Here is a 23,008-nt window from a genome sequence, read left to right on the forward strand (position 1 = left end):
GGACCATGTGCTTATAATTTTCCTCTGTCCTTCTTCCTTTCCACATTAAAACCTGTGTTCTAATTTTATCTGTAAGTAGTGCTTATGTAATTCAAGATTTTGCCCTTGAAAACTGTAAGTTCCTACTTGGTGCTCAAACAAAACCTCAGCCAAGAAGCAGAAAATGTCTTCCTCCAAAGTGGTAGAAAGACATTCACTACCCTGTCCAGGGTCAGAAAATGGTCCTGGCAAATGGAAATACCTTCAATATCTAAATCTCAATGTTCCTTATGGGTGGTCTTTGTTCCTTCTAGGTGTATTGACAATGAAATGCACATTTCTTCTGTGAAAGTAGATTGCTGTGCTTGCTTCAATAAGCCAGGGAAGGGTGGCTGGCTATTTTTGCTTCTCCTTTCTAAAATAAACTGGTGTCTCTGCATGATTTCTTATTTGAATGAGCAATGTGAGAGGTGGCACCTCATTTCAATTAACACAGTAAATGAAAGAATGAAACCTGAACTCCCAGGCTGTAGCTGAAAGAAGACTTTAATAATAAAACATTCACATCTAACATAAAGAATGGGCTCAGCGAAGAGTGTCTCTCCATCCACTTCTGAGTTGGTGGACAGGGGTAGGAGTGAGCAGAGCCTCTCTCACTCCTGAAAAAGGCTAGCATGGGGAAGGCTGTGCTGGGAACCCTGGAATGTCACAGATGTCATCCAAGAGCTCCAGGTGAGAAGCTCAATATTCCCGTAAGTGAGTGATTGGTCACAGGAGCCCAGGACAGCCTTTCAAAGGGCAGAGTCATGAGGGGCAGCAGGATAGGTTCAAGGGATTCAGTAGAACCTGGGGGTGGACCAGACTGGCTGGTGGGGAGGGAATTGCCTGCCTGGCCTGGGGGTCAGCAAAACTACTTAGCTAGGCAGACTTGGGAAGGGGGACCATGAGGCTGGCAGGCACCAGGGACCAGTTAGAATTTCCCCTTTCAGAAATTGGGGCCCTTCTGCTTCTTCCCCAGTAGAATAGTAAAATAGAATATAGCGATGGGTATAAAGGTTAGATATACAATACATACTAATTTAGAAAAATTAAATAAAGAAAAAATAAATTGGGGTATCAAAAAATGAAAAAGCTTTGTTTTTGATGTTTTGCCTTTCATCACTGCAATAGATACCCATCAATATATTCCATTTTATTATTAATGGAACTTGGCAATATATTAGGCTTCATTTCTGAAGAAGTTTTGGACCACAAAGAGGTTCAACTATGGCAGGGGAGGAACACTGGTGTGGGGTGTTATCGATAGGGGGTTACGGTTGGGAGGGAGTTTTCCAGGGCATGTATACAGGGTACATAAAAATGTTTGGATATTTTCATAGTAGTTACAGTTAAAAATGACAACTGAGGGAGTGATAATTTCCTAGCCAGGGGAGCTCTGTTACATCCCCCAATGGAACAGCAACAATCACCCAAGTGCAATGGCAAAGACGAATAAAGAAGGATGGTGCAACAATGAGCCCTTCGTACTGATGACTATGTTCATGAGCCTGTGTGACTGAAATAAGAACTAGGCCTAGAGCTGCAGGGTGCCTAAAAGTTACCTACTGAGAGCCTCCATGTTGCTCAAAAGTGGCCACTCTCTAAGCCAAACTCAGCATGTAAATGCATTACCTTCCCCCTAGCGTGGGACATGATTTCCAGGGATGAGCCTCACTGGCACTGAGGGATTACTACCAAGCATCAGCTGATGGGGTAACTAGAAAAAGACCTTGAATAAAAGGGTCAACTCAGACCAGCAGAATACCTCAGTCTACATGTAATATCAGGTGTTAAAAACTGCTTTATGACTTTGGATAAAAGGGGGAAATGGAAAGGACAAATGAGTTTATATGGCTATGAGTTTCCAAAAAAGAGTCAGGAGGTCATCAGAGGGGTCACACTTATGCACACCTCAGCAGGACCCCAGAGACAGCCAAAGTAGATACAACCCCAGGTACTGGTTCTCCTGAGTGCTACAGAGAACCCATAGGTTCTATGGTCATGGCAGATGACTCAAGTTCAGTGCCATGTCAGTTGGCCCTACTATGGAGTTTGTGTTCCTGAGTGTGATGGTGTTGGACCACATGTGACCTTTTTACACATGCCTCTTCTGTCACTTTTACTGGACCTGTGGTTGGTGCTGGGGTTGGTGTATACTCAGGAAACCTGAATCTCTGGACTGTCCAAGTGACAGCCAGTCCCTGAGCCTCAGCAGACTTGGAACTCCTACCATCTGGATTTTGGACTTACCTCGGCCAGCTAACAGGGAGGTGAAGAAAGTCTACCACCACACCAGGGATCCAAGATTGCCTATAACAGCAAGCAGGAGAGTTGCATCTATCATCCATGTGGAATCTAAACCCCCTCTTGATATAAAGGTGGAGTGGGCATAACCATCCCAGGGTCCACAGGATGAAGGAATAGAGTATGGACTAGAGTGGACTTAGTGATATTCTACTATGGAACTATTGTGATTAGTAATGGAAGAAATTGCAGCACTGATGTGGAGAGAGTGGTCATGGTAGCTGCTGAGGGTAGGGAGAGGGAAGAAGAGATAGGATGTGGGGGCATTTTCAGGAGTTGAAGTTGTCCTGGGTGGTGCTGCAGGGATAGATGCTGGACATTGTATGTCCTGCCATGGCCCCCTGGATAGACTGAGGGAGAGTGTAAACTACAATACAAACCATTATCCATGTGATGTATTCACCAAGTACAATGAATTTTCCATGATGATGAAAGAGGTTGTTGATGTGGGAGGAGTGGGGTGAGGGGGGTGGGGGGATATATGGGGACCTCTTATATTTTTTAGTGTAATATTTAAAAAAATAAAGAAAGAAAAAATGTGGGAAAGGTAAAGGAAAAAAAATAAAATAAAAGGGACAAGTAACCAGAAAAAAAAAAAAAAGTGACTCTGGCTCATCTCTGCCAACCTCAGAATGGGGCTGATAAGAGGTCATCAATTCCCCCACCCCACCCACTGACAGCTTTACTACTCAGGATTTTAGTGCTGAAATTGGATTTCTAGAACCCAGTGCTTAGCCCCCAAATCCAGCACTACCCAGGAAAAGACCATGACCACCTAGTGAAGGGCAGCCCTGTCCCAGGCCTTCTGAGCTGGGTTCCTAAAGGCCTCCATGACCATACAGAACCTGACACCCAGCAAAGATTTACACTTTCATCCTATTTTCCTCCTGTTTCTGACCTAGAGCCAGCTAGAAAGAAACACTGGCTGAATTCCTGCTCTGGCCTCAGAGGTGTGGTTACTCATCTCCCTTCTCAAACTCTCCAGTCCTCAGCTTTCCTGTTCTTTATGATGGGTCCTTCTGTCTTATTTCATACCTCACAGCTCCCATTTCCCATTCAAAAGACAAGAGAGGATTTAGAACCAACTTCTAGGAATGGTGGCAGTCATTTTAATTTGTCGGGGCTAGTGGCTGGGACAGCCTGATCAGCTCACTGACAAGTATCCAGTTAACTTTACTGTGCACACACATACCATGTCACATACCTTGGTTTTCTCTCCCCTTTGGGGATGAGAAGCCTGCCCAGGTGCTTGAGAAACCTACCTAAGTGTTCAGAGCCCAGCTCTGGGTCTGTGCTGTTCTTCTGGATTCTTTCCATTTCCCACTTTCTAGAATAGTGAGTCAGCTCCCTAGAGCCTCCAAACAGGCTCAAGGTGATTTGGTCTGGTTGTCACTATCATAAAGGCATGGCCTGCAGCATGTTTGGTGCTTGTGCCCACCAGTCCTTTTGCTTTTGGAGGTGCAGACACCACCTCCTGTCCAGAGGATGTCTTTCAAGTTGAGCCCTCTGCTTGGCCATCTTTCTCACGATCCAAGGTGAAAAGCATTTTCTCTGTTCTGTTGTTAGCTTTGAACTTGGTATCCCAATGCCTGGGTCATGTCCAGGGAAGTGTACACAAGAGAGAAGGAGCAGGTAGGGAGAAGAGGCTGAGGGTACTGAGGGATGCTCTGGGCAGCCTCATTTGTGGACAGGGTGCCTACCCACTCTGCTGTCAGGTCCACTGGGTCCAGAGGGCTTTGGGCCTTCAGGCTGGGATCAAGGTGCTCAGTCTACCTCCTCCACCACTGCCCTTTCCACCTCACCCCCAACTTACTTTGATCCTCTGAAATGATTTGCACCAGCTTGTAGTCTTCTGTCCCCATCCAGGTTGTGTTCTTCTATGACCTTGTGGATCATGGCTGGAACCATTTATTGGTCAGTCACCTGTGGTGGTTCAAGGGACAGACCCTCAAGGTACTCCCTCAGAGTGCAGCTGCCAGGGACCCCATGGAGCCACCTCTGGTCAGGGCTGAGTCTAAAGGTGCCTCACAGTCTTCTTTTGCTCCCCCAAGGACACCTCCTTGGAATGAGGGGAGTCTTCCAAACATTTCTCCCACCATCTCCTACAAGAACCTATACCTCAGTCTTGAGGTTGTTTCCCAGTGTGGGTCCAAATCCCTTCACTGTAGTCTGAACCCTGTCCCCTGGGCCCTCTGCCTGCAGAAGTGTTATGGGCTTCCATGGCCCTGGGGACAAAGAGTGACCATGCAGGAGAGGGTGGGGACTGAGGAGTGAAAACTGGGCCTCTCTCTGTCACCTCATCCCTCCCAATAATGAGAGATGGCTTGCCCTCAGGGTGTGAGTGCCCCTGCCCCAACCCAGCCCTTCCAGGACACGTCTAGATAGCAGTGAAATCCCAGGTCAGAGAACACAAGACCTATTCCAAGCCCAGATGTCAGAAAGGAAGAGGGGCTGAACAACAACCTACAGCACACCAGGACTGCCCTGAGATCCAGGATGCAGCTGTGGTCAGCAAGGTTGAGACTGAAGTTTTCTTGACCACAATGGCCCAGCTACAGGCAGGGCTCAGGTCAAGCATCAAATGACATCTTAGTAAAGCCACACTTGCCACAAGAGAAGTGTAGCCCAGGGCAGGTATATAACATGGCAGCTGGTGCAGCCTCTGTGCAGTGGGAGCTTCAGTAGCTCCATCTGCACATCCCATCCAGGATCTGGCTCCTGCTTACATCTTGATGGCCACCATCCTGGGGTTGACCCTGTCCTCCCTTCAGGGTCATGACAGCAGCCCCTTACTGGCCAGTGTCTCCACACTCTGGTCCAACCTCCACTTTGAGGCCAAAGGTCACCTGCTGTCCCTGTTCTGCTCTGACCCTCCAGTGATCCCTATCTCCCACCATGGGAAAGTCAAGCTCCATCCAGAAGCTCACAGGGTCTGACGTAACCCAGCTCCCAGCATCTCTGTGACCCTAACTCTTCCCCTTGACCCCTGTTTCTTCCCCCTGGCCTCTATGCTGTTCCCCAGGCCAGCCAAACACATGTCTCCCTTGGGCCTGGCAGGGGCTGCCTCAGTGAGCCCTTCCCAGGCCTTCCTCACTCAGCATGCCAGCCACAGCCCCTATGTCCACTGTTCTGTGCCCTGACAACCATTGAACTCACACTCTTCCTGCCTCTGGAGGTGGCTGTATGTCCTTCCCCACTTCCTAAAAAGTCTGCTTCAGGAGAGCAGAGAGGAAACATGTAATTTCTTATATGTCTACTGCCTGAATCACTGAAGGGTCCCAGGGGACAGTGATATGCCTGGCTTCTTGTACTTGTTGTCCTCAAGCAGGCTGATATGGATGATACAGCAGTTGCCCACATGATGTTTATAGCATGGCCATGTGTCATGGTGCTTGTGGCTGTTCTAAGTGGCCTTGAGGTTGATGGAGGAGGAGGAAGATGTTCCTCCAGATGCTGATGTGACAATGGAGGAGTTCCGTGTGGATGCAGAGGTCGACTGCTCCAACTGGGTGACAGCTAGATCAGCAGAAGGCTTAGAGCCATGGGGCACCTCAGGGCTGTGTGAGAAGCTCCAGGAGATTCTAAAAGTACTGTAGGTGTCAACAATCCTTGACCCCTCTGTGGACTTGGAGAGGGCCAAACCAGCACAGGAGATGGAGTGTGAGGGTGAGGGCCGACATGAGAAGAGGTGGATAGACACCTTCATTTCCTGGCCATCTTGAGACTCCAGGACATGGTCCACATGGATTTCCACCTTAGAGCTTGAGAAGTGGGCCATATGCATGTGAGGTGAGTCAACTGCCTCTCTGCTGCTGAAGTCAGGGCCACACTGGAGCTGGATACTGGATTGGGAGTTGCTGCTATCACTGGACTCAGTGTCTGGAGCTAGGCTGGTGGAAGGATGGGTTGGCTTACATTGGGGGTCTCTCCCAGGATGCAACCTGGATGCCCTGTTAACACTGTACCCTGCTAAGTTCTCAGTCCATCTAAATGAGCCAGTGGGTTCTGACTGCCTTAGAGTTCATGCAGCATCACCCCATTTCACAGATGAAGAAACAGGCTTAAAGATCGGCTGACTCATTCCAGTCACAAGCTTGTTTGGGAGCAGAGTGCTAAACTGTCAGGCTCCCCAAGCCCATGCTTAGCCTGAAGTTTCCATGAGCCCTGAGCCAGCCCACACTTTTCCACCCTGGATGGAGAACTCACTCTTTACTCCAAGGCTTGATGCCTTTCAGGTGGTGTTTGTCCTTGAAGCTTTTACTGGCCAACTGGGATGGAGGCTCCGGTTCATGGGGCAGATGGTAGCTACAGGACAGGGTGGCAGCTGTGAGGCCTCCAGGAGCCACACTTCAGGTCTCCATCCCAATGTCCACAAAGGAGTTAGCATTTGGGTGCCCCAACATCTTCAGACAACTGGTCCTTTGCTGACCCAGGGGCCATCAGGGTGATCAGGCCCTTAGAGTTGCCAGATCTAGTCCTGGCTTCACCTGTCATTCTCACTGAGCTGCTCCATGGCCTCAAACCAAGCCTCAAAATGCTCATTGGACACAATCCTCATTGAGTCAAACCAGCAGGCTGCCTGGAGCTGCTGGAGCTTGGCGATTATCTGGTATTCCTGGGGCCAGAGGAAAGGAAGAGTAATTGTGGAGGCCTCGGTGGGCTTCTGGGTGGGATGGGGGCCAGTGCCTGGGTTTCCTCCTGTGGGTGCCTCCATCTCTTCACACCCTTCCAGGCTCTACCTGCCCTCAGGGCTAAGTTCACACAGCTCATCCTCCAGGAAGATGTTCTTCATCCCTTCTTAATCTTCATAAATCCAAGGAGAGTTGTCGTCTTAACTCAATTTAGCATAAGGATTCTAAAGGGTTGAGGTTTTTTCATGTCTCACAAGCTAAAAATAAATTAGAAACCAACTAGAAGTGACATTACCCAAGTATTACTGTCATTAAACATGACTCCTGGTTATCCTCAGACCATACAAAACCCTGGATCCTGCTTCCAGATTTCAATAAGATCAAGAAGCAGAACGACAGATTGCTAGGGCTGGGAAATTAAACACAGTTTAAGCTGTGAAGAAAGGGGTGGCAGAAAATAGAGGAGATAGGTGCTCAATAGAAAAGTCTCTCTGTAAATATAAATGGTCTGTGAGGGCTCCTGTCCAACATGTCTGCCTCAGCTCACCTCACGACTTATTTCTCCAGCCTCATTCTAGTGTCAACCATAAAGCCTCCACTCATCTCTGTAAACCAGATGTTTTTCTTGGAATAAGGTGAGGTTTGTGTCTTTGTTTTCTTTTCCTATAGAGTAATGAAAGATCATTGGATTCAGGAAATTAGATTGGCTTGCAGGCCAAAACAGCAACTGGCTAAATGTGTTAAGCTTTCTTCAGTTTCTCCTGCTTTAGGTCAGGAATGGTGGGCCTCCGAAATATATATAATCTTCATTCCCAGTCAAGGTCAGCATTCATCCAAGTGTCAATGACACAGGGATTTTACAAATTTTCTGCTTATCAGATTTCTAGATTGACTAAGAAAGGCCAATAAAGAACAAAAGGGGACCATCTAAAACAGCTTTGCTCCTATCTACAAATGGTATAATACTATCACAAATATTTTGTTGTTGTTAATCTTCTACAACAACACAACAACAAAAAGAACACAAAGGATCTTGGGATTCACCCTCACTGTATCCTTCTAGGGATCTATTAAAAAGAATGTAATTTAATCCAATCAGAACCATGTGATGGAATAAGTCATAGTTAATTAATAAATGGTTTCCAAAGAAAAAACAAATGTCATGTCAAATTCATTTCTTTTAAAGATGCAAGAGAGGGAAGACTCAAGTTTCTGCTTTAAGCATGTGAAAATATATTTCTCCAAATTTCCCCTCCAATCATTTTCAATAGAAGAACTTTTGAGTCCTCAAAGAGACAGGTATCTGGACTTTACGCCATTCATGGGCGAGCTGCTTTACATGAGGAATGTTGTCATCACAAAACATTAAAGATACCTTCCAAAAGTTCATATAGAGTCATAAGCATTCCTAGGAGGCCAGTTTGGCATTGAGTCTCCTCTAAATGATTGCATGTGAAACAGGTCAAGTTGCCAGCTGTAACTCTTTAGAAGCCACTGTGCAGAAAATGAGGCATTCAGTCATGATCCTCTCGACTGGGTCTTTCTTGAAATGGTATCTCTGAATTCTGTGTATGAATTCTGGGGTCAATGGGCATATTAGTCTGTTGCCAGGAAGAGATAATTAGGTGCACCAAGGAAGCTAAGAAGCAGCGAGGTCAGATGGTGACTCAGCATCTGCTGCACCAGACTCATGAAGAACAACCTAATGAGGGTATTCACAGCAGCCCTGTTGGTGATAGTGAAAGACTGGAAGACATCTAAACAGTCCAGCAATGGAGAAATTGGTTAAATATGTTTTGGTACATGTAACAAAAGGTTGTTATATAGTGGCAAAGCTCTATGAGCTGCCATCAAAGGATCTATAAGACATACTGCAAGGAAAAGTTAGGCATATATTAGTGATTTGTATTCTATCACTTGTATAAAAAAGAGGGAGATACACCCACTTATAGTTTAAATATACACAGACTATCTCCAAAAAAATTTTAAGAGATATGTAGTGGTGCTCTATCTGGGGAAAGGACATGGAAAGATGGGAAGGAAATGTACTTTTAACAATATACTTTCTGGAACCATTTGAATTTTTTTAAAAAGTAAATATTCCTTTGTTCAAAAAGAATTACTGGTAAATTGAGGCATACAGAGGGTAAAAGACTGTGCCCTGAGTCCCAAGGTGAGTTAGTAGACAATACATGATGTGAACCCAGGGAAACCCCAGCATCTGGGCTCTTATCTCTTGATTTGACTACTGTGGTTACATTTTCAGCAATATGAGCCAAAACATACCTCAGTGCCTCTTCTTTCACTAGGGCTGGGCTGTGGAAAGTTTGGTCATAAACTTTCCTGTAGATAATGTGCAGTTCAAGCATCCTTTCACTGTGAATGTTCCACACAGGATCATCCACTTTACCTAACAAGGCATGAGGAAAAAGAGATAGCAGAAATTACACTCAAATCAGTTATTTGCCACATCCAAAATGGTGCCACAGAAACACTACAGGGGCACTCAGTGGATCACCTTCCATGTGGGAGCCAAGGGATCATTAGATCATCCTGTGGAAGGGAATACAATTTCATAAGCATCAAAAACTTTGCTAGGCAGTGGGCTCAGGGGAAGCACGTTAGTGTATCCATTTCTCTATTGCTCTGGTGAACAACAGGGTGCACTGTCCTTGAGATTTCCAAAAAAAACCTCCCAAGTGCAAAGTGCATCCATCAGATGATATGGGGCTGCCATATTTCTGATTAGATATTACATTTCAAAGATAATCAACTCAGTGATATTCAGGAAATCTCTATCATTTTGAAGAATATGAATTCTCTACTGAATAGATGGACACTTGAAACTCAAAGTAGACTAGAGACATATTTTGTTGCAAAAAATAAAATTCAACAACTATATATAAGAAATCATTTGTTTTGTTCCCTAATTTATAATCGCCTCTCTTCACAATAAAATGAAGAAATACTGCTTTTCTAAAGAAAGTATATTCTACATTGTAATTTGCTGCATTAAAAAAAGAGTTAAATCTTCTTCTTTGAACTTTTTGGAAGTTTAACTTTTAGCTAAACAAGATTTCATGGGATATACCCAGAGGAAACCATTGATTTGGCAGGAAAATCTTGTGCTTACAATAAGCAGTGGCATAATTTTTCACTCTTCTCTGTATGTGTAGAATAGCCTCTGATTCAGATAATGTCCTTGATTTCTATCTTTGTTGTCTGCTCAATGGTTTCTTGCAGCTTCTGAAGTTGTGAGGTTAAGCTCAGATCTTTTGTTACAATTGGTCATAAGAAAGAGAGAAATGTACAATGCAATCATACCTGACATCTATGAGGCAGTTTTAGGGTAAGACCAATATGATAAGTTTTTTTATTCTACTTCTAATTAGTTGTTCTACCATAGGAAATCCACTTGACCATTTAAATCTTCCACTGAATAAAAGGTATAACATTCAAATGTAGAGTGACAGACAAGGAGTATAGAATGAAACTTGCCAACAAAACTGACTGAGTTCTGATGCAACTCCCAATGCCTTCTTTCCTATCCCTCTACCACCAGTGCATTCCTGACTTAAATTCTGTATCAGAAGTTCATTTTTTTTTGGTGTCCAATACACAATTTTAGAAATTTGGGTGCTAGAAATTATTTAGAATTGAATATTCCCTATTTTATGGATGAGGAAACTAAGCTTCAGAGCAGTCAAACAATTCATCCAAGATAAAACAACTCATTAGTGACAAAGCTGGAGTCTTAAGCCAACCAGTTTGACTCCAGAGGCTTCATGCTTATCCTGAATTCACTGCCCCCTCCCTCCTGAAAATACTCATATTTTCTGAAATTATAACTGGTGTGTGTAAATGACTTTGGGTTTTGTTCACTGCCAAACATAATTTCAAATATATTCTTGGAATCTGCACAGCAGCATTTTAAATAGCAATGTAGCATCTATTGGGTTAATATGCCACAGTTTATTAAAGTTAAATATTTCAAAAAACAGTGTTATCTAAACAAAAGATATTTGTTAACAATTGATTTAATTCCTAGCATAGTATTATGCCTGGCTTGTCACATATTAGAGTTTCTATAATGAAATCTCTTTTTTGACCTATTGATCATATTTTCTCTTTTCTAACCTAACACAGTATTGGTAATGTGGCTTTGTAATGTATAAAGGCACTAATTTTCTTTTAGCACATGATATACCAGGGAAATAGCCACTTAGGGGGCCCTATCAGCAGTGCATCCAGTAAGCATATTTAGTAATCCCAGCACAATCAGCATAAATGCTACCCAACTATGTGTCTTCAGAAGGACTGAAGTCTTACTCTTTAAAAGGCTGTTCCAGGGGAGTGGATGTAGCTTAAGTGGTTGAGCACCTGCTTCCCATGTAAGAGGTTCTAGGTTCAAACCCTGCTACCTCCTAAGAACAGAAACAAATCAGATGTGGAAGAACCTTTTGGGGGGGGGGTGTTACCTGGAATTGAACCCAGAACCTCATACATGAGGAGCAGACATTCAATCATTGAGCTACCTCTGCTCCCCAGTAAGAGTTGTTTGTTGTTTTTGTTTTTGTTCTTAGAAGAATGACCAGAGCTCACTGGCTGTTGTCCCCTGAATGGAAGCAGCACTTTCGTCTTTCCCAAATGCACTGAACAACTTACGTTACTTTCTACTTGTGCATTGAGCAGAGCAAGTTAGAGATCCCTGCCTTATAGAACCTGATGTGTTTCCCCTCCCCCTCCCAAATTACACTTTGCCTGGTTGCCAGGTACTTGAGAGATAGAACCATTTACAGCTGAGTTGTGACTCACAGAACACTGGCATCAGGAGGCTGGAGGGCTGCTCCCTCTGGAGCCATGGAGGGCCTGTTGACAGCCACCAAAGTGCCTTCCCAGCTGGTCCTGGACCAGCTTGCAGTGCTCTGCTGCTGTTTTCTGAATGTGTGAGACAACTCCCTGGTCTCTCTGTTTTCCTGGGAGATCCTGATATGTACTGGTATGTTGTTTTTTTTTTAAATACTAAAAAGCTGGAATGCTTTAAGGAGTGAAACAGAGCTAGTGAAATGTGTTTCTATCCATGCTCATAAAGCCCAAGAGAAGATTGGCCTGAATACACCAACCCATGAAGCCCTTGAGTCCCCTGGGATAGAGGCTAGTCCTCTGGCCTTACAGACTTTGTGTTTGGCAGCACTGAATAAACACTTGAATAAATGAGGATACAGAAGATCTTCTTGAAAAACAAGAGAAAAGTGAGGCCCCTAATTTCATTTCATGGAACAATTATTCTCCCCTTCAAGGACAGATAAGCTCACTCAAAGAGAAAGCAGAATCTCATCAGTCCCACATGAGTGATGCAAAAAACATCTTAAAAGCCTCTCAGAAATATGTGGACCATCTTCAGAAGGAAATAAGGGATGCTATGGAGGAAACCACTCAGCAGTAGAAAAGTCAACAAGCACACTTGCCCAAGAAACTGATGGAAGGAAAAAGTGTGGGATCTGAAGGAAGAGATAAAGTGCTTGAACACTGCAATGCAAGAATGAACCAGGATGGGAAGGATAAAGACAGCCAGATAAAATCTCTAACTGAAACTGTGCTGAGGAAAATAAATTTGCCTGTTATCTTTAGAGAAGATTACATGGATGATGTCAATTTGGAACTAGACCAAAAAAAGGAATCAGAGAATGGTAATAACTTAGTGTCAGTTATCAGTTAATTTAAGCAAACTCATTCAGGTGGTGAATTTCCATGTTTTCTCTGAAAGACTTGAAGGAGAAAAGAATAAGATATTCATGAATATTTGTGAAGAAAATAAAATGAATGCCATACTTGCAGTGCAAATAGAAAGTCTCCAAGATGAGTACGCCTCTTTGTTGTCTGAAAATTCACAGCTGAAAAGGGAGATAAGAAGCTTCAGCTGAAACTTCAAACATTACCTGAGGTCCTGCAAAAATGTGTAATGGAACTTCAGGCAAATTCAATGCAGGAGGAAACATCTTGCTCAGAAATAGAGAAGAGGGAAGTGGATTTGGCTCAACTGATAGAGCATGTGTCTACCACATGGGAGGTCCAGGGTTCAAACCCAGGGTCTCCTGACCCAGTGGTGAGCTGGCCCATGTGCAGTGCTGATGTGCACAAGGAGTGCCCTGCCATGCAGGGGTGTCCCCAACATAGTGGATCTCCACGTGCAAGGAGTGCACCCTTTAAGGAGAGCTACCGCATGTGAAAAAATTGCAGCCTCCCCAGGAGTAGTGCTGCACACATGCAGAGCTGATGACACAGCAAGATGATGCAATGAAAAAGAGACACATTCCTGGTGCTACTGACACAAGAAGACACATAAGAACACACAACAGATGTACACAAAGAGCAGAAAACTGGGTGGGGGAAGGGGAGAGAAATAAAAAATAAATCTTAAAAAAAAAAGAAATAGAGAAGAAACTTCACAAAGTGCATAGAAATGTGAACTTCATTTATCAGAAGTGCAAATTCTACAAGAAGATAGCTGAAGACCTGGACAAAGAATTAGAAAGAACCACTTCCTTCTTCTACAACCAGATTCTCTTCTATGAGAAGAAAGTTCAAGAAAAGGGTCTGACAGCACATTCAACTGAGAGGAAGCTCAATAAGCTAAGGAAGGAAAATGATGACAAGAGAGAAATGTTATGATGATGGGAACGAGTGTTGTTGGGGGGGGAGAGGGGGGGTGGGGGGGTGGGGTTGAATGGGACCTCACATATATATTTTTAATGTAATATTATTACAAAGTCAATAAAAAATAAAAAAATAAAAAAAAGAGAGAAATGTTAGCTAATGTGGAGCTGAAGATCCAGTTCTTTCCAGATGGCCCTTTTGCTCCTGCTGATACACCTACTACCTCAGAGGCCTGAAGGTTGAATTTTGCTTTCACAACTACTGATTGCTTAAAAGTCACAACTACAATAAGACGTCTGCTTTTTTCTTTGCTTTAAGAGTAATTTTGATTGTTTTCATTTTAATTGAATTCCTATCCTTTAGTTAATTAAAGTTTTTAATGAACTTTGATATCAGCATAATTTCTAAGATTGTATTTTACAAATATAGATGTTATAATTGTTATGAATACCTTATTTTCACGTCATTGAACCTTCTAGAAATATATACCATAGCTAATGTATTTTAATTGAAAAAAATTCTAACATTAGTTTTGTTTAAGATAGTCTTAGGCATTTAAACATTTTTACATTTTATGTCAAAACAAGTAAAAAAGCAACAAGAAAAATAAGTGGTATTTCCCACTCATCAGCACTGTACAGTATAGCCTGGAGATCACTCTGTGAACATTTACTTGACAACTGTTTACAATATGGGGTTTGATTTTTAAAACACATCTGAAACATCACCAGCGAAATGGTAATGATCACCAGCACCAGTTTTCCTTGATTTTTTTGGAAGCATCATATGTTCTTGCACCAATAGGAAGAGTCAATTTCTCTGAACAGGCCCTATCATGCAATGATACTTCCTTGAATATCTACAGCAGATCTGAAGCAAAACTGACATTTGGTATGAAAAAATTTCCTCCTGAGGAAATGGGCTGTGAAGAATACCAGATTGTCCTGGAAAACAGTTAAGCTGTGGGGGACATTGGTTGCCTGCCTAGAGAAAAGTAGAGTATTTCAAAACATAGTGAGGAAATAAAGGCATGGTGAAAATGTGTACAAAAAGCTTTAGAATAATGCCATCCAAATATATTTGTGTTCAGAACTGGAAATACCTAAAATCTCACCTCATAAAAACTGTTGATATTTCATATATTAAACTCATTGTGCCTTATACTTTGCCTTTCAGAAGGCCCTCTACTGGGAAATCATCACTCAAAATATGAACGGTATATAAACAAACATCATATAGCACAGTGTCCATGTGAAGATCCACTTACAGCTTCATGGATTACTTAAATCTACCCCTAAACTATTTTTGTTATTTTAGATATAAAGAGTCTATCCTTAGTAACCAACATCCTAAATTGTTCTAAATTTATATTTATAATTCTTTGTTCTTTCAGGTACTCTATCTTGAGAGTCCACCACATGCCAGGCACCATTCTAAGCACTGGGACTGCATCAGTGAACAAGGTAGATGACCTTCCTCTCATTGAGTTAGTATTATTTTGATTCTGATTAATTCAAGACAAAAGAAAACCCATGAGAAAATCAGGCACGTCAATCCCCACTTTTATAGAATACAAACCTAAGCTTTACAGAGGATGAATCATGTGCCCACCTCAGATAAGTGGCAATTAGGAAACCAGCCAGGCCTAGAGAGGCCCACTCTAGTGATCTTTTACCAAGAGCAAGCTCCTCTGCACAAAAGAGACTGCTCTTTTTTAAATGTGAAAGACCTCAAACTCATTACAAAGGCTACCTTCGCAAGGATTCATTTTCAAAAAATTACTGTACAACAAAGACTGTTTTTAACTTGCATAGAAATTCATTCACAGAGAGTCCAGATCAGGAGTCTTTCCTGAAAAGCCCTGTGTCCCTCTTTCTGCAGCCTTGGAGGGAGGATGTGCAGAGGCAGACCTTCAGCCTGAGGACAGACACATACCCGGCACCTGCCAGGATTACTGGAGTCCATGAAATTCCTTAGGAAGAATTTGGCAATATCTGAAAACCCAGGTCCAAATCTTAGGAGAAAAAAGAGGTGTCCACCACTTCACACTGGCTGGATCCAGACTGCATCAGGAGACAGGGCTGTGGCTTCCAGCCAACCCTGAAAGGTTATCTATTACTCAGTCCATAACGTCACTGGATCTCCATGGGTGACACAAATATCAAGTTGCAGGCTGTTTAACCTGGGGGAAAACTGACTTGGCCATGGGGCTGTCCCTGGTGGATACCCAGAGTTCAGGGAGGGTTAAACATAGGAGTTAGCTGCCCTGTCAAATTCTGATCTGTGGGGACTGAGGAAAGGGGAATCTTAACATGAGGATCCATGAGTTCCTTGTGATGCTCCTGCTGAAATTTCCTCTGCCCCTATGAAGTTTTTTTCTTCCCCAAAAGTACCAACTTCAAAATAGCAAGCATTACTATTCATTTGGAGATGTATCCACAAAGGCAAAACCTGCAATTGCTTTATTTGGAGGGGTTCAGGGTGGATTGGGCAGCCTCATGACCCTAGGAATTAGAGGTAGAGTGGATGGGTCAGCAGTTGGTTCTGCCCCTGCACTTTCTGCTATTTAATTTTTAAATTACTTTTGTTGTTGTTGTTTGTTACACTTTCTGCTTTTTAAAAATTCCTATTTCTTTATTTTTATATTTATTGAAGTATATCATTCATACATGAACACACATAAACAGTAAATGTATAGCAAAGATTGTGACCCTATAAAATAAACATACATAACATCACACAGGGGTCTCATACATCACCCCTCCACCAACCCTTTGCATTGGTGTGAAACATTTGTTACAAACTATGCAAGAGCATCATTGAAATATTACTACCAACTATATTCCTTTTCTTATATTTAGTGTATTTTCCCCCCAACCCATACTATTTTTTAAAATATATTTTTGTTACAGATGTTGTGAGCTTGCCAAACAATCATACAGATGTGTAAATTTCCCATACAACTCCACACCCTGGTGGAACATTTGATATTATCTCACTTTCTGCTTTTTGTGATGAGATCAACTAAAGGAGAAAAAAGAATGGAAAAATGGATGTGCACACAGTCTTTCTCTCATGCCCTTTCACAGCATTCTGAGGCTGTAATGTGGCTGCCCTGAAGACTGCCATCCACTGTCCAGTGCACCAGCATTTTGCAGTGATTGACTTTTAGCTCAGAGTCAAGCCAGGATTGACACCCACTGAGCAGAGGACAATCCCTTGTCTTTCTCTGGCCAAACAATTCCTTACCTCTGCCCACCACAGCTCAGTCCCATCAAGCTTCCATTGGGGGAAAGTCTGTGCAGTTACCACTGGGACTGCTCCCTGGTGTGGCCTCTCTTTGGGCCTGCATTCTAGTGGGTCTGGCTGGAGTGCTAGATGCAAACTGTGGGCCATTGGAGCTGCGCTGAAATCCCCTCCCTCCAAGTCACGCTTTTCTGCCCTGCTCTCTGCTGATGGTGATATCCAGAGTCAGGGCCTCTTAGAGGTTGGGACAGGTTGGTGCTATATATACCATGTATAATGTCAAAAGACAAATTGAAGTCATTTGCAGACTACAGCATTTTATTTAGGACACTGGGGTTTTGCTCCAGCAAAGGAAGCCAGATGACTTGTAAGAATGGAAGCAGTTTTTGTCTTCTAGGAATGGCAAATGATTTTTATACAAAAGGACATTAGCTTGACTCCTACTGATATGTGTTTGTCCCTCTCACAGAGGTGGGTTCAAGCTTGATTGTCTATTTGGGTCAGCTGCCTTCATGGGGATTTCAAATTACAAAAGCCATCAAGAGGAAATCCAAGAGTGAGTTCAAAGAAGAAATAAGACAAAGGTTTATGGTTTTTTTTTTTTTTGGCTCTGAGGGTTTCCCAGGGTTTTATCTACATAGTTTAATAAATATATACTCTATATGCATCCCTAAATAATTTTTTGGCATCTCATATTCAATAAACAAATCAATAAAGCAATGACAAAAGCAGGATTACATTCTACTGCTTTTAAAAATATTTACACTTTATAAATGATCTTTTTTATTTTCCTTTTTAAATTAATTAATTTTTATACTTTTTTATTAAAGTTAATAGATCACAAAGAATATTACCTTAAAAAAACATAAAAAACAGAGGTTCATATATACCCCACTCCTCACGCCCCACCCCATCATTTTTTGTAAACTGTATTTTTTTAAAGATATACACATCACAAAAAAAGTTACATTAAAAAAATAAGAGGTTCCCATATATCCCCCACCCCCCCACCACACTCCTCCCACACCAACCTCCTCCATCATTGTGGCACAGTCATCACACTTGGTGAACACATTTTGGAGCTCTGCTGCACCACATAGATCAGAGTTTACCCTGTAGTTCACACTCTCACCCAGTACATTCAGTGGGTTATGGCAGGATATATTAAGTCCAGCATCTGACCCTGCAATATCATTTAGGACAACTCAAAGTCCCCAATATACCCCCACATCACATCTCTTCTTCCCTCTTCCTGCCCTCAGCAATTACTGTGGCCACTTTCTCCATATCAGTGCTACAATTTCTTCTATTACTAGTCACAATTGTTTTATAGATTTAATAATGAGCCCTTGATACTGATGACTATGCTTATGAGCCTGTGTGCCTGAAATATGAACTAGGCCTAGAGCTGCAGGGTACCTAAGAGTTACCTCCCGAGAGCTTCCCTTTTGCTCAAATGTGGCCACTCTCTAAGCCAAACTCAGCATGTAAATGCATTGCCTTCCCCCCAGTGTGGGACATGACTCCTGGGGATGAGCCTCCCTGGTGCCAAGGGATTACTACCAATCACTGATGATGCAACTAGAAAGAGACTTTGAATAAAAGGTTCAACTCAGACCAGCAGACTATCTCAGCCTACATGTTGGATCAAGTGTTAAAAACTGCTTTTTGACCTTGAATAAAAGGGGGAAATGGCAAAGGTAAATGAGTTTATATGACTAAGGGTCTTCATAAAAGAGTTGGGAGGTCATCAGAGGGGTCATGCTTATGCACACCTCAGCAGGGCCCCAGAGAGAGCCAAAGTAGATAAAACCCTAGGTGCTGGTTCTCCTGAAGGTTATGGAGATCCACAAGCTATATGTTCATGACAGATGGATTTGGAGTTCTGTGCCATGTCAGAGGGCCCTACTTTGGAATTTGTACTCCTGTGATGGAGCTGGACTCAGATGTGACCTTCCTACACATGCCTCTTCTGTCACTTTTATTCAACCTGTGGTTGGTGTTAGAGATGGTGCATACTCAGGGGACTTGAATCTCTGGACTGTCTATGTGCCAGCTGGGCCCTGAACCTCAGCAGAGTTGAGACTCTTACTCTCTATTTCATTGGACTTATCCAGGTCAGCTAATAGAGGAAAAGAAGGTCAAACACCACACCAGGGAATCTAGAGTGCTGACAACTACAAGTAGAGGAATTGCCTCCATCATCCATGTGGAATCTAAGCCCCCTCTTGATCTAGAGGTAGAGTGGGCATCACCATCCCAGGGTCCACAGAATGGAGGAATAAAATATGGATTAGAGTGGACTTACAGATATAAATGATCTCTTAACACACACTTAGGATTCTACCATCTCACTTGGAGATATTGTCAGTCTCTGAATTTGAACCTTTGAGTGAATGGGAAAGTGACTCTGCTGAAGACAACCCTTTATGATCATGTAAGATCACAGATTTCTGAACTTTGTTTACATTTGAGTTGTCTCACAGGTTTCTGAAGAGTTGTTCATTTTTCTGCTGTCTTTATCCCCCCTGATCTTCAGAGTAGATAATGTCTATTGATCTGTTTTCAAGAACATTGGTTCTTTCTTGTCATCTTGAAACTGTTATTGAGCTCTAGATAATTTTTCATATTATGTTCAATGCTAGAATTTCCACTTCTTTCCTTTTCATACTTTCTATCTCCTTCTTGAGAATTCCTCTTTGTTGCTTCATTGCATTTATTCTTTCATTTTTTAAACATGATTAACTTTAGTTCTTTGAATATACTTATAGTATTGAAACCTTTGACTGCTAAATCCAGTTTCTATTGACTGCCCTTTTTTCCTGTGCATGGGTCACATTCCTGGTTCTGAAAATTGATCATTTTAGGTGATGTGCTGTAGCAACTCTGAATTCTGACTTTCCCTCTGAAGGTCATTGCTGATGCTTTTCCTGGTGCTCTTGTATTGCTTCTTTGTTCATTCATTTTTTGTTTAGTAACTTGCTTGGGATACGTCTGTGAAATCTGTCTCCCTGGCAGGGTACAACTGCTGCTGTCTCTCCTCAATATGTATGGGTGTATACACTTATATACCTATATAAACAGGTATGTACTATATAAAATTCTTGCTTATATGTATGTATCTATGACTCTATGAATGTGTATATAGGCCTTCTTATTTATATTCTTAAGCCTAGCTTCCTAGGCACTGTACCTGTCTGGGTAGGCTAGAGTAGGCTAATGATTGCAGAGAGGTTGATCTCACCACTCAAAGCCTGTAAAGTTTCTATGCTCTGCCAATAGGTCTGTGGTGTAGGGGATCATTCAGGGTTGAGACCATTTCAAAGTCTGTCCCAGCTTTTCCTTTCTACTCATCTCTTTCAGATCTCCTACTCACACTTGTACAGTCTCAGGATCAGCCAAGGCTGTGGCTGTATTGAGCCCTCTCTAGCTCACTGCTTATGCATATAGTCTCAGCAAGCTAATAACCTTGCTTCTACCCTATGATTTCAGGGTATTTGAGTCCTTGGCCCTTCTGAGTCACCTGCCTCTTAGATTGTCCCTTCCACTAACAATGATGCTATGTATGGGCACATCCCTGGCTACAAATTGAATGAGCACCCTTTGACTGTGGCAGAGCAGATGCTGGTACTCATGGGTTGTCCTGCCCTATCCCTATCAGAACCTCCACATTGACCACTTTTGTCAGGGAAAGGAATGGGAGCAATCCTAGGTCAGATGTCAAGAATCCAACTTCGAAGAAGAATAAACACTGCTAAGATGGTTTTATGCCCTTGATCTATTCTCTGATAAAAATGATTGCTTTGTTCAATTCTGTCCACTTTATAGTTATATTTTGGACTGGAGATTTGCCATTCATCTTATTCAGCTATAAGATGAATTCTCTGAAAGAAGGGTTTTTAGCTGACCATAGTAAGTCCACTTAGGCAGAAGGGATGAGGTGGCTCAAGAAATAAGTGAGAGGGACTGAACAGAAGAACATGATCAGAAATTGCATGGTTGAAGAAATGTTACCCACAGTTCATCCTACATTGTCAGCTAATTTTGGCTACTTAGGCTATAGAGTTTGAAGGAGATTTCTAAATTAGCCAAAGGAAAGGTGTGAACCAGGATGAAATTCATTGGAGCACTTCTTAAAGTGAGAGGAACCAGAAATGACAGGGCTGAGGGTAAGATATTGTACTGGACCTTACATCTAAACCAAGTAACTACTCTTTCCTGAACAAATGGACTAATTTAATTAAAGGGGATCCAGGCATTGGGATGATGATGTTTGCAAAAATGAAGAGAGAAGGAAAGAAATGGGTTTGGGTCATCTTGGAAAACAGAGAATGACTCCATCATAAGGTAAAGTTGTAGCCCAAGGTGCTGGATTGAGTGTCATAGAATGAATCTTACATGTTCTCTTTCAAAAGTCTTTATCTAAAGGAAATGCTGAGATTCTGCTCAGGGCAAAGATTGTAGAGTTTTTGGTATATAACTTTCTCTGACAATAAACTGTGCATAAACCTGGTGTTTAAACCACAAATTCAAATGGTGCCTTGCTTAAGCTGGAGGTTATGGTGATTCTTGATCATTTATGAGATGGATGGATGGTTATGAATTGAAATCATGCTCATAACAGGGTGAATGGAAACAATAAAAACTAAGCTCTCCATCTCTTGTCTGGATGCACACCAAGTCTTCTGAGAGGGTCCAGGACTGTTGCTCTGACACATAAGATATATCCTTACAGGGGCAGGATGACACAACTACTTACCTAGGGGCCATCATCTACCAGTAAGTACTAACAGCTGGAAAATAAAGCTACCTGTGTCTTATTCTTAAATATCTCTCTTATACATGCAGGAAAGATTATAATGCACCTGGAACTGTCTAAGGATTAAGTTTTGAGAAAGTGAATATATAATAAAAAAAATAAAATGGTCAGGATGAAACAATTAAAAATCTCAGAAAGGGGCTCTGGAGACTTTAAGACACTACAGGCAGATGTCACAGATGTCAGCCCTGCCTATGATTTATGTGCCCTCTCAATTAGAAGTGGTGTGGGTATCACCATTCCAGAATCCTCAGGATTGTGGAATGAATGATGTACTAGTGTAGACTTAGTGTTATTCTACTATAGGCTTATTGTTATTCCAGCAATGCAAGAACTCTGTAATTAATGAAGCAATGGCAACCAGAGGTTCTGAGAGGAGGGAGAGGGGAAAAATAGGTATAATATGGGGCACTTTTGGAAAATTGGAATTGTCCTGAATGACACTGCAATGACACATACAGGCCATTATATACCTTGTCATAAATTACAAAGTTGTGCAGGAGAGAGTGATCTGGCCCATGTGCAGTGCTGATGAATGCAAGGAGTGCTGAGCCACACAGGAATGTTCCCCACATAGGGGAGCCCCACAGGCAAGGAATGCACCCCTAAAGGAGAGTCACCCCACATGAAAAAATCTCAGCCTGCCCAGGGGTAGTGCCCCACACATGGAGAGCTGAGGCCAGCAAGATGATGCAACAAAAAGATACAGAGTCCCAGTGCCACTGACAAGTTTGTAAGTGGATACAGAACACACAGCAAATGGACAGAAAGCAGACAACTGGGGTGGGGAACGGGAGAGAAATAAATAAAAAATATTTAAAAAAACACAAAAAACATGTAATGTAAACTAAAATCCACACTTAGTGTCAATGCTCCAATATGTGTTCATCAATTTTAGCAAATGTACCACACTGATGAAGGATGTTGTTGAAGTTGGAAAGTGAGGAAGGGGTAGGGAGTGGGGCATATGCAAATCAGTACATTTTTAATGTAACATTTATGTAATCTAAGTATCTTTAAAAAATAAAAGTTTAAAAAAAGAAGTAAAAATAATCTCAGAAAGTGCCAGCAACTTTTCTTTTTAGATAGTATCTCTAGAAAAGCTTAAAATCTTGTTTAAATAAATTGGGTACAGACATACAATTTAAAATATAATCTAAAATTATGGTATATTAAAAAAATTTTAATGTTGAGTATATATTACTTATGCAATAACAAGTTATTTAAATATTAGCAACCCTTGAATTTTACAACTGTAATGTCAAATGATAGAAGGAAGACACAAAACACAAAAGAGAGTATGTATTGTGTGATTCTATTTAAATAAAGTAAA

The 23,008-nt window shown here is 42.2% G+C and overlaps 1 long non-coding RNA gene across 1 annotated transcript in view; it reads right to left on the reverse strand.

The window, feature by feature from the left end:
- Nucleotides 1-507: 507 nt before the first annotated feature.
- LOC131280126 (uncharacterized) overlaps nucleotides 508-23,008 on the reverse strand; it is a 141,536-nt gene continuing 119,035 nt past the window's right edge. The window contains exons 3-4 of the long non-coding RNA XR_009187729.2: nucleotides 9,240-9,363; nucleotides 508-4,245 (exon numbers count right to left, since the gene is read on the reverse strand). This is a non-coding gene — a long non-coding RNA (uncharacterized lncRNA). The remainder of the gene's footprint in view (nucleotides 4,246-9,239; nucleotides 9,364-23,008) is intronic.

Source organism: Dasypus novemcinctus, chromosome 10 (genome assembly GCF_030445035.2).
Source record: "Dasypus novemcinctus isolate mDasNov1 chromosome 10, mDasNov1.1.hap2, whole genome shotgun sequence".
Lineage (NCBI taxonomy): Eukaryota > Metazoa > Chordata > Mammalia > Cingulata > Dasypodidae > Dasypus > Dasypus novemcinctus.